Source organism: Akebia trifoliata, chromosome 16 (genome assembly GCF_017979445.1).
Source record: "Akebia trifoliata isolate Shusen 1 chromosome 16, ASM1797944v1, whole genome shotgun sequence".
NCBI classification, from domain to species: domain Eukaryota; kingdom Viridiplantae; phylum Streptophyta; class Magnoliopsida; order Ranunculales; family Lardizabalaceae; genus Akebia; species Akebia trifoliata.
In genome coordinates this window covers 21,313,063-21,325,401 of record NC_141390.1, presented here as the reverse complement: position 1 = coordinate 21,325,401, position 12,339 = coordinate 21,313,063, and the positions used below count along the sequence as shown (strand labels likewise).

At 32.3% G+C, this 12,339-nt stretch overlaps 1 long non-coding RNA gene across 2 annotated transcripts in view; it reads right to left on the bottom strand.

Moving 5' to 3' along the window:
• LOC147382826 (uncharacterized) overlaps positions 1 to 2,421 on the bottom strand; it is a 47,802-nt gene extending 45,381 nt beyond the window's left edge. For both annotated transcript variants that reach the window (XR_015173294.1, XR_015173293.1), the window contains exon 1: positions 1,981 to 2,421. This is a non-coding gene — a long non-coding RNA (uncharacterized LOC147382826). The remainder of the gene's footprint in view (positions 1 to 1,980) is intronic.
• Between the last annotated feature and the right edge of the window lie 9,918 nt (positions 2,422 to 12,339).

Sequence of the window (12,339 nt, the reverse complement as noted above, 5' to 3'; positions counted from 1 at the left end):
TGCGATGGCATACTGACCGTTGGACACATAATTTTTATTTTTATTTTATTTTTCCTTTAAACTCTCTTTTACCCCCTCATACTTCTTTTACATCATCTCTACTACCTTTTAATAATCTAATCTCTTTCTTACTCTCCTCACAAAGCTTCCAACTCTTAAATCTCTCTATTCTCTACTCTCAATTCTCAAACTTCAAGTCTCAACTCAAGTCACTCTCTCTCACCTCTTAAGACTTGAAGACAAAGAAAGCAATCAACTACTAAAGTAAAGATTCAAGAATCAAGTGAAGTCATCAAAATTTGAAGATCAAGAATAAAGATTCATCCAACTCAAGTTCAACCTTCAATTTCAAGAATCAAGATTGATCAAGTATTAACTATCAACCTTCAACTCAAGACTTGAGAATCAAGATTCATTCAACCTTCAAGTTCAAGTGTTCAACCTCAACCTTCAAGAATCAACTTTCAAGAACGATCAAATCAAATCAGTATTCATCATCAAACATCAACATCAACATCATCATTCATCAATTCAAGAATCTTAAAAACTTTCATTAATCACCATCTTTTTTCTCTTCTACTAGTACAACTTAGGTTGAGATTGAGGTTGAGGTATATATATATTTTAATAGTTGTTATGTGTTCTCTATTTTTTTAGTTGTTTTTTATTTTACTTGTTAAAAACTTAAAAATTAGTATGTCGTCCTCACCGGCCAACTCTTCCCTACGACATAAATCAAATGATCCCGGTCGGAAATACAATCATTACTGTAGCACCAGAATTGTTCCAATTAGATGAGATGATGCAGATTAAATTCAAAATAACGAATCCATCAGGTAAAATCAAATTCAAATACAAATGAATTACAGCAAAATTAACTAATTAATAAACAAAGAAATTGAGGGGAAAAAGAAGCGGATTTTACACTAATTGGTTGCTGTCGGGCTAACAAAACAAATTGGGCTTTTTTTTCTGAATTTAATTTCTCCTTTCATCCGGGAAATTAGGGACAGAAGGGAAGGAATCCCATGTGAATGAAACAAAAAAAAAAATGGTGCTTTGGTACACAAAAAAAATCGAGAGCTATTACTGGCACCCCAACTTTTACTTATTACTCCACAATTAAAATAAAGAAGGGATTTTTCCCAGAACATGTCAAATTTTCGGTTTCAACACACTGTTCATTTTAATTCTCAAAACATGATTTCCCAATGAATTAGTCCCTTTTATAATCAACAAATTCGTTGATAAATTACCTACGAGATCGCTCATATGAAAAAATTGTAGTATTTCATTTACGAAGTTGTTGATATTAAAAGTGACGAAAACACAAATTCATAAATTATAAAAGTGATGAATGCTCTGGAAAAGCGTGTTTTGAGAATTAAATTGAATAGTGAACGGAACTCAAAATTTCGTCATATTCATCGCACAAAATGGAGATTCACCCAATAAAAAAAATAAGCAATTGGTTGAGAATAAGTAAAAGTTCGAGTGCCAATAGAAGTTCTCTCTCAAATTTTTATTTTTTTTACTTTAAGATTTTATATGAGCCTAATCATGATAGTAAGCAATTATTGAAATCGTTTGATTAGGGTGCAACTTGGTTCGGGTTGGTTCGGTTTAGAGCAAAATCAGAACCGAACCGACCAAGGTCGGTTCCATTATATGAGAACCAGAACCGAACCAACCCAAACCGACTTTAATTTGGTTCGGTTCCATGGGTTGCCAAAAATTTCTTAAACAAATAATTTTAAAAAAATAAAAAATAAAAACTGGCTCATGCATAATTTTGGAGTTTGATAATGTCATCTAAAACAGTATATTTCTTAAAATTTTAATTAATTTTTGTGTTAGATAATAAACAACTTCATATATTTTTACATAAATAAAAAATTTATTTAATAAAAAAAATTAAAAGAACTTATCTCTATAATTTCAGGGAAAACCCAACAAATTAATATAGTTAGAAATACTAACCTATTTCTCAAAGATACTTAGAAATTGGGGGCATTTTAGATCTGTGCTGCAGAGATGCGATCCTTATCGATCGACAAACCAACAAATCTGACTGTTCTTCAACTCCAAGAGACAAAAGAGAGAGAGACAGAGACAGAGAGATCCTCCAGTCGCCGGAGTTGACAGGCAATCCGTAGCCCACAGCCAGCCAACCACACCTCTGCTTGCAAGAGACGCGAGAGAGAGAGAGACGAAAGAGAGATGATCTGCCCACAGCCTCGCAGCCCGGCAGCCGGAAGCCGCAGAGAGAGAGAGAGAGTGAGAGACGAGAGACAAGAAAGAGATGATCCGCCCGTAGGCCGGTAGCCGGCAGTCGCAGAGACAGAGAGAGAGACGAGAGTAGAAGAGATGAGAGTTAGGGTTTTTAAAAAATCTAAATTTTATTTAAAAGAACTCTTAGTTCGGTTATCGATTCGGTTCGGTTATTTATAAAGTTCAAATCGAGAATCGAACCGAATTCATCGGTTCTTTATTTTGTAAATCCGAAACTGAACCGATTTTAATTTAAACCGAACCAAAACAACCTGAAACTCATGGTTTGATTTGGTTCTCGGTTTCAACCTAATTAAGTTGCACCCCTAAGTTTGAACGGGTGTTGTAATGTTGAGATAATAATGTGAGCCAAACCTCTTTAATGTTTAAATGATGTGATTAAATCTTGAATTGGGGTGTGAAAATTAATTTATGAAATTTGAGTGTAATAAGTAAAAGTTGGGATGACAATAGCAGCTCTTAAAAAGTAGGACCCAAAAATATGGATTGATGGTACCATGAACCCAACCCATATCCAACCCAACCTTTGGTTCAAATCTTGGGCCAATGACTTGGATCCAACCAAAATCTTAGGTTGAAGCCTTGGGCTAATGACTCTGATCGATGACCCAAGCTCAGGTCTGAGGCCTCGGGCAAATTGACCAAATTTTACCCATTGGTGCTACCATGTCGTGTTGTTCTAGTTTTGAAGACTTCTCTGCTCGGAGGCTGGAGTATCAGATCTTCTTTTCAGCTAAAATTGATGGAAATAAACATATAGTTCCAAACATGTAAATGCATGAAACAACGTCAATTGTCAAGTTGAAGAAAATTAACTTCCGAACATGTAACTCTCTCGACCATAGTTTTAAAACTTGGTCAAATTTAAGTTGAGTTCGAGGATGCCAAACCAAGTTTGCCAATGTGAATTGGGAACTTCCTTGACTAGACTAAAAACTTGTTCAAATTGATTGATTTTTTGAAAACTCGGACGAGTCAACCTGTTCGGAATTTGAATTGGTCAACCCATATTTTCTCCAAGGGCATTGATCAATTTGGAAATGAAACCTTGTCATGATTTACTTCGTTTATCAAGTTATACTTACCAACGAGCACAATGATTTGATTGATGATGTTCTTTGGGACAATGAGACGGAAAAAAATATTGCATTGGATCAGTCTAGGCGATAAAGCTCTAGACGAAGTCGAATCTTGAACAAGATTTCTGTTGCTGATTCATGATGCACCCCAAGAATGCTCCAACAAAATATGACAAACATCAATGGAAGTACTACAATAGGTGTAGAAAATACACTAAAATGTACCAAAGAAACCAAACATGTGATCATGTTAGTTACAAACATTGTTCAAGAATTACAACAGTTCAATTTGCTTGCTTATATGCCGAGGGCAGTCCCCAACTGTTTTCCTACACGATATCATAGCTTCAATGTCAAGAGAAGCAACCAAGACCTTAGTGGGCTAAATCCTCTTTACAAATGGACTCCACGCGACAATCTTCATTGATTTTGAGATTTTAACTTTTTTGATTTGCTACTCTTCTTTTCCTGCATTTTCTTTTTCTTTGCTTCGGCCGTAATCCAAGAATAATCTGTTGGTATTGCAAATGGGTAATATCTTCGACCCGACTGGTGGACCCAGAAGCCGTAGAAGAGCTCGGACGGTGATAAGGAGCTTTAATCCATTGTAGCCATGAAGAACTCGAAGATTGCACCATTGCCGGGCTCTCTCGGCCTTGAGGGCTTGAAGGAGGTGTGCTGAACTCTCCCAATGGTTGCAACTCTTCAAATTTTGAAAAAGTAACCAACACCCTGATTGTGGGAACCACTGGAATAGCAACCTGGAAGTAAGGATGGTTTTTGTCAGTAAATATATGCAAAAGAGCAATCAGGATTTCAAGTCCCAAAAAACTAACAGCAGGTGCAAGGAACAACTTAAATATAGAGAGCTGTTATTGGCATTTCAACTTTTTAGTCATTACACTCCAATTTTTTAAATTATTTATCACACCCTAATTAAAGATTAAAACACACCATTCGAACATTGCAACAGTTTGGTTCACGTTATTTCCTCAACATTACAAAACATTATAACACATTCAAACAATTCCAGCGGTTGTTTATAGTTAGGATGAGGCTCATATAAAATCTTAAATCTAGCAAATAGAAATCGAAAAAAAAAAAGAAGAGGGAAGAGAGTTTCAAAGCCATTGATTTTTTTTTTTATGTTTATTTTAATTTTAATTGGGATGTAACACGGTAGGGATGCCAATAACATATCTCTTAATATAATAGTCAAGATTCCTAAACCGAGACTCATCAGTCAGACATTCCGAGATGGTACGGAATTTTAACCTAAGAAAACAAATCTTAAAGGCATCAATTAGAAGAAATATTCAAGTTGAAGATCTTAAAAGACCGAGGAAGAAAACCGAAAAGAATGTGGATTGACATAGTGAACACAGATATGAATTAAGGGGAAAATGGGTCAGTTCTTATAGGAAACAGAACCATTACCATTAATTTGTGTTCCAGTACCCTCGGTTTCGGTTCTGGTTCTCAAATCAATCAAACTAGAACTAGAACTGTCAAAAAGCTTCTCTTTAAACTGATCAGTTCTTGGGTTTTTTCGGTTCCTATCGTTTTGGTTCTCAATAGATTTGTTTCCAAGAGACCTGTCTCTAAGTAGCTCCAATAAAAAGAGACCAAAATCGTCTAATCAGACAATAGGTATGCTAAATATTCTTAGCCCAATTGAATTTTTGAACCTTAACACGATACCTATTCCTTCCTACCAAAACTAAGAATCCTAACACTAATCCTGATCAAATTAATATCGATCCATTCAATCCACAAAAAATAGCACCAGAAATTTTCAGATAAATTACAACAAAATTAATTAATTAATTAAACAAAGAAATTGAGGGGAAAAAGATGCGGATTTTACAATAATTAATTGCTGTTGGGTTAACAAAACCAATTGGGCTTTTTTTTCTTTCTGAATTTAAGATACAGCCTGTGGTCCTAAGTCCAAACGTGTTGGTGTGACTTGCCACGTGTACACAGAAAACATAGAGAGTTGTTATTGGCACACTAACTTTTACTTATTACTCCCCAATTAAAATTAAAGAAAGGATTTTTCCCAGAATGTGCGCTACTTGTATCAAATTTTTGGTTTCGATATACTGTTTGTTTTAAGTCACTTCTATAATTAATGAATTCGTTGATAAATTACCAACAAAATCGCTCACATGAAAAAATCGCTGGTATTTCATTTACAAAGTTGTTGATATTAAAAGTGACAAAATTACGAATTCATAGATTATAAAAGTGATGAATGCCAATAGAAGTTCTCAACTTGATCTAAAAATATAAAGAGGATTAATCTAAAAATATACCCAATCAAATAAAAACTTGATCTATTTATTTTGTTATTAATATTTTTGTGAAAATAAAAAAATAAATATTTTTATTTATTAAAATCTATTTATAAATTCAGTATAATTTTATTTGACTCATTTAAGCAAACTTGCTAATTTTTTTAGTTGAAAAAATTTTAAAGAAATTTTGTGAAATTTGCAACAACAAAAACTCATGCGTGGGCCCTTTTCCTCGATTTTGTATATTTGAGATCCCTAGCCCATCTCAGCTCCGATTTGAGCCCAGGACTAATCAAATCGAAGATCTTGGGTCTCGATGAGACAGATGCCATGGTGCTGACAAATTTACTATTTCATCCATCAAGTTTTTTGAAATTATGAATTTTTTTCTTCTAAAAAGACGAAATCACACTTGGACCCTCAAAATATTGTGAAAACATTTCAAGACACTAAAAAGTGGTTCAAATAACTTGGGAAACTTGAAATTTTAAGCAAGCCCAGCAAATGTTCGGAAATTCCACTGGCCACCTAAAATTTGAAATTGCAAAAGGTCTTGATTTCATCAAACTTTTCAAAATCAAAGTCGACCTACTCTCAATCGATTCGTGACCCAGTGGAGCAACGATTCTAAACTCATCAATTGCTAGAGTAATAAAGGATAATATTGGTGCATGCTTTAGAAATTCTTGGGTTGCTGACGAGCCGAATACTAATCAATCATTCGAGTCTTGATGCAATACCCTGCACATTGACAATCAATTAAAGCAAAAATAAATTGAGAAGTAGGATTCAAAGTCAAATCAAAGTCAATCAATAGGTTGTCAATGGTAGAGATGGACTTTTGTCAACCAGACCCAGTGTCTCGACGATCCAACTTGATCATTTTTAATGACATCCTAAGACCATCAAATTTTCGGTTCAATTCAAAAGTATGTCTAGTTAAAACACACCAAATATTGTTGATGGCAAGATTAGGTAACCGCGTAAGTAAGTGAGTCGGGCATTACAAAATATGAAGCTTTTTGTGGCGGTTTTAATTGCCACTTACTGAAAATCGCCTCCAATACATGTAAGGGCGGTTTAGTCATATGCCCACTATAATGGTGTCTTCAATTACTTTAAGTGGCCATGTAACGTCGGTTACAAAACCGCCTCTAATTAATGTGATTTAAGGCAATTGTTAGAATTTTAGAGGTGGTTTAAAACTGTCTTGGATTAATTTCTATAATTAAATAGATGAATTATACCCGACGGATTAAAACCACCCCTAATAACAAAATTTTTTTAAATAAATATTAGTTTAGGCGGTTCGAAAACTATCTCTAATGTTGTAAAAAAAAAAAATTATTAAATTTTTCGTTTCAAAATAAAACATGCAATTATAAAAAGAAAAAGACTTGTTATTGGCACCCCAAATTAAAATTAAAGAAGGGATTTTTCCTAGAATGTGTGGAACTTGTGTCAAATTTTCGGTTTCGATACACTGTTCATTTTAATTCCCAAAACATATTTTCCCAATTAATTAGTGACTTTTATAATCAACAAATTCGTTGATAAATAATGAACAAGATCGCTCATATTAAAAAATCGCTGCTATTTCATTTACGAAGTTGTCGATATTAAAAGTGACAAAATTACGAATTCGTAGATTATGAAAGTGATGAATGCACTGAAAAATCATGTTTTGAGAATTAAAATGAATAGTGTACGGAACCCGGAATTTCGTCATATTCATCGCACGAACTGGAGATTCACCCAATAAAGAAAATAAGCAATAGGTTGAGAATAAGTAAAATTTGGGGTGCCAATAGAAATTCTCAATTTGATCTAAAAATATAAAGTGGTTTAATCTAAAAATATACGGAGTCAAATAAAAAACTTGATCTATTTATTTTGTTATTAATATTTTTATGAAAATAAAAAAATAAATATTTTTATTTATTAAAATCTATTTATAAATTCAATATAATTTTATTTGACTCATTTAAGTAGACTTGCTAATTTTTTAGTTGAATCAATTTGATGAATATTCAAGTCAAATTTTACATATAGATATCTTTTAATAAATCTAATATACATAGATCAAATTAGTTTGATGATGATTATAACCATACTCATCTATGTGAGTTAAAAATCACTAGTTTTGAAAAGAGAAAACAATGATTTTTTTTTCATTGTTATATAAAGAGATGATCATAGTCAAGTGGCATGTCATTAATTTTGAAACATAGGTTTACTCAAATATTCTCGAATAAACATGTTTCTTTAAACCTCAAAATTCGTTGATAGGGTAATTACGGCGTTTTTGTTTCAAAAGTTATTTTTAGACTAATATTTGATAATATAAGTACTAAAGAGTCCATATTTTTTCAAGAGGGACTTTTTTGTACATATTTTCAAAAAATAGGTCTTTGAGGTCATTTTCCCAAGATTTTATTGGATTAGTATTATTTTAGATTAGATTGATAAGATTTACTTCTACTTAGATTTCTTTCCATTAATTATTATCTATGGTTCAAGTTCATATGACTCATGTAGAATACACTATCCCAATGGTGTAAACACGAAATCTAATAGTCGGGATTAATTTATCCTCGGGATAAGCATTCTCAAGAAACGTGCTAAGCATAAATATAAAGAGTAACAATAAAGTGACTCCCCCACATGGCATACTCAATTGAATCCTCTTGACGTGACATGTGCTTGAACTGTAGATCTGTACTCCTCGGGATACACAATTGCGGAGTACAAATTTACGGCTCAAGCACATGTCAAGTCAGGGGGAGACGATTGAGTATGCCACGTGGGGGAGTAATTTTATCCCAATTCTACATATAAATCCTAACCGTTGCCAAGATCATGTGTTTTCTACATGAGTCACAAAACTTGACTCATTTTCGATATAAATCTTATTAGGGTTCTCGTAATCAAATCCAATGAAATTTAATGCAGGCCCTCAATCAAAGTATTGCTAAATTCCTTTAATACACAACATGGTACCAAACCTTCCTAAATTATACATAGATTATTCAATTTTTTGAAGTGGCACCAACATTAAGGCTCATTTCTATTACATATCCCACATATTGCAATTATTTCCAAAAAATAAATAAATAACCTGCCAACCTTAGCACCTCTCAAACTCATCAAAGCCTTTTCTTCATGCATTTTCATTAAAATTTTATTTATTTATTATTGATAATATTTTCTTAATGAAGTCGTCTCTTGATTGTTGTATTGTTCAGAACATGCCCATTGGGACATGATGGAGAGAAGATAAGAGTGGATGGTTATTTCTTTATCTTGTAATTAATTAGTTCTAATGTTTTTATTTTCCTAATGATCAAGCAAGAGAATATCTAATTCTGATGTTAATTTAACCATTATAAGTTATAAGAATTAATGTAATCTTTAGCTCCACCATGCACATGCTAAATCATTTCCATAATTTTTTTTTATATACATTTTATGGGGATTTGAATACATCGAATTGGGGCATTGTTGATCAAGAGCAGCTATGATTCTATCAAATTGAATCATCGGAACCCAAATCCTTGGTCCATATCTAAAGTTATCGAATCAAAATAGATTGGATTTTGGGTCTAATCCGACATATTGAAAGCCCTTTCTAATCTACCTATCCATTTTGCTAAAATGGGCTTATGTTCTCTTTTCTTTCTTTTTTTTCCTTTTTTTTTTTCAGTTTTTATTTTTATTTTTTTGGGTCGTTGGTAAATTGGACTCGAACAATATATCTCAAAGTTGCATCCCAATATGTCAATTAACTGAGCTAAGATCAAAAGAGTTTTTTTTCTTGAGAAAATTACAAAATTATTAAGAGAAAAGGCCACAATTATTACCATAGAGGAACACTGTTCATTTCAATCTTTGAATTGAAATATATTACGGTGTCGATACAAAATGTTTACCATATATTTATATTAATTTTCTTTACTAAGCTAAATCATAATGTACAAAAATATATATATATATATATATATATATATATATATATATATATATATATTGTAGGATCTTTATAATTGCATGTAATTTGTTTCTAAGGGAATAGAAAACGACGAAGTCATTATTAAAATGTTCCAAATTTTGCTCTAAAATTTCTTGAGTCTGGTATAGATTGATTCCTATTGAACCATCCCCCTTGGTATTGATTCATCACTGCTTCTTGTAATGAAAAGCACTCTCAAATATACGACTTGTCTTCAATATTATATGTATTACACTTGCGAAGTGTTTGATGACATCTTATAGCCTTCACTATGCTACAAATATATATGAATTTTGTTCAAGTTCATCATTCTAAGAGAGTCAGTGGGATACCATTTGGTGTATAGGTTCAAACTTCAAACTATAACGTCTTGATCATGAACCTCGAACACAGAATTTAGATGTTTGGTTATTTAAATTTTACTTCAGCAACTATAATTAATCAATCGAACTGAAAGTTCATATAAAGGTCATTTTTCATTGCAATACTAGCACTTTTAACTCTAATAATATTTTCTGACTAGTTTTCCAATTCTAGTCATGATGCGCTCTCGATAAAATAGAGTGAAAAGTGCAAAGAAATAATTCTATTTTCTCAAAGGAAAATCTTTGGGGGACTGTGATTTGATTGTTATTGTGCTGATGTGATGGTAGATTGTCTCCTCGAGATACAAGTAAAAAAGCATCTACGGTTATGTCTACAACTTCATGTCAGAAATGTGAGAATGGCAAAAAAAAAAAAAAAAAAAAAAAAAAAAAAACAGCAACTTTTTAAATAGACTCTAAATCTTAATTATACCCAATTTCTAACCATATAACAATTTCACACAAATAGAAAATTTTCAAAATAATAACTTTCCTAAAAGAGTTGTGGCAATCTGACCATCCCTCGTGGCACACTCAATTGACTCTCCTGACTTGACAAATTTGGGAATCGTAGATCTATATAATTCCCTCGAGATACATTTTTTTATGGGAAAGTGTAGGTTTGAATCCCGAGGCATAGAAATTTACGATTTTTGAACTTATCAAGTCAAGAGAGTCGAATCAGTGTGTCAAGTCAGGAGAGTCGAATCAGTGTGCCACGTGGGATAATATTGGTCAATATTGGAGATTTAGGCATACCCCTACGGTTTGGTCAATATTGGAGATACCCCTGTTTTTTCATAAAGATGTCATGCTTCTTGACCTAAGTCTTCTATCATGTAGTTAAATAAATGACTTACATGCCCTCATCTTCAACCTCCAACAGAAAATCCCTTAAACAAGTCATCTTCAACCCGAAATTTCTATATACTTCAAAATACAAACCCCCACCCAAGAACAAGAAGGATTTTGGCGGAATTAAAAGATGAAATCTTTTTCCTTTTCTTTTTTACTAAGTAACCTAAAAATAATTCCTAATTGAACCTACATACCTTTCCGAACAAATATGGAAGACGAAATCTTTTACTCACAAAGAGTCTTCTTTGTTAAAATAAATATTATTTTAACCTATATTTTCAAGAGTTGAGATCGGAAGAATCACCAAAATAATTTTTTATTTAGTTTGGGTTTTTTTTTTTTTCAATAATAAATAATAAAGTTATAAAGAGAGCTTCTATTGCTACACCAACCTTGCTAATGCCGGCCAAACTGCCTGTTCATTATTTGGTGACTCACATAGAGTGAATCTCCATTTTGTGCGATGAAATTGACGAAATTCTGAGTTCGGTACATAATTCATTTTAATTCTTAAAAACATGTTTTTTCCAATTGAATTCGTCTTTTTTATAATCTACGAACTTATGAGATTATCACTTTTAATATCAATGAATTCGTTGATAAAATACCAACTATTTTTTCATGTCAATGATCTCGTTGGTAATTTATTAACAAATTCATTGATTATAAAAGTGATGAATTAACTGAAAAAACATGTTTTGGGAATTAAAATGAACCGTGTATTAAAATCAGAATTTTGATATAAGTTGCGCATAGTTTAGGAAAAAATCCCATATTTACTTATGAATTGGGTTGGCGTTAGTCAAAGTTGGTGTGGCAATAGAATTTCTCATTATAAATGAGATGCTAAAATAGTAATATTGGAACGTTAACATCGTGAAATTCTCAAAAGGTTAAGGGTCAACATGAAAATATACCAAATCATAGGGGATCAACTTTTGATTTATTGAAAAACAGATTTTTTAACACTAGTAAGATAATGAGAAATTAAATTTCAGGCTATTGCTTCATTTTTTTTAAATATGAAATGGTGGAATTTCTTTTCCACAATTATCCAGGGATTCTTCCGATCTCAACCAAATAGAGAAAAATCATTTTCTAGCACAAAATTACTTATAAAAAAACTAAAACTCTAGCATAAAGTTTTTCCAAGAAACTTTTTTCTGAGAACCAATGGAGCTTAAGTGCTTCAAAAAATAAATAAAAATAAAAAACAATTTTTTTAATCCTCAATTCAACAAAAACTGAACTCTTACCAGAAGAAGACGAATTCTCGAGGTTCTTTTCTCCCAGTGAAAAAAAAAAGAAAAAAAAAGAAAAAGAAAAGAGAGTTGACTTTGACCAAAATTTTAAAACTAGTCAAAGTGAATTGGATTTCAAGGTGTCTCAATCCCATGGATCATCCAACTATCTCATCTCATCAGCTCGAAAATGCA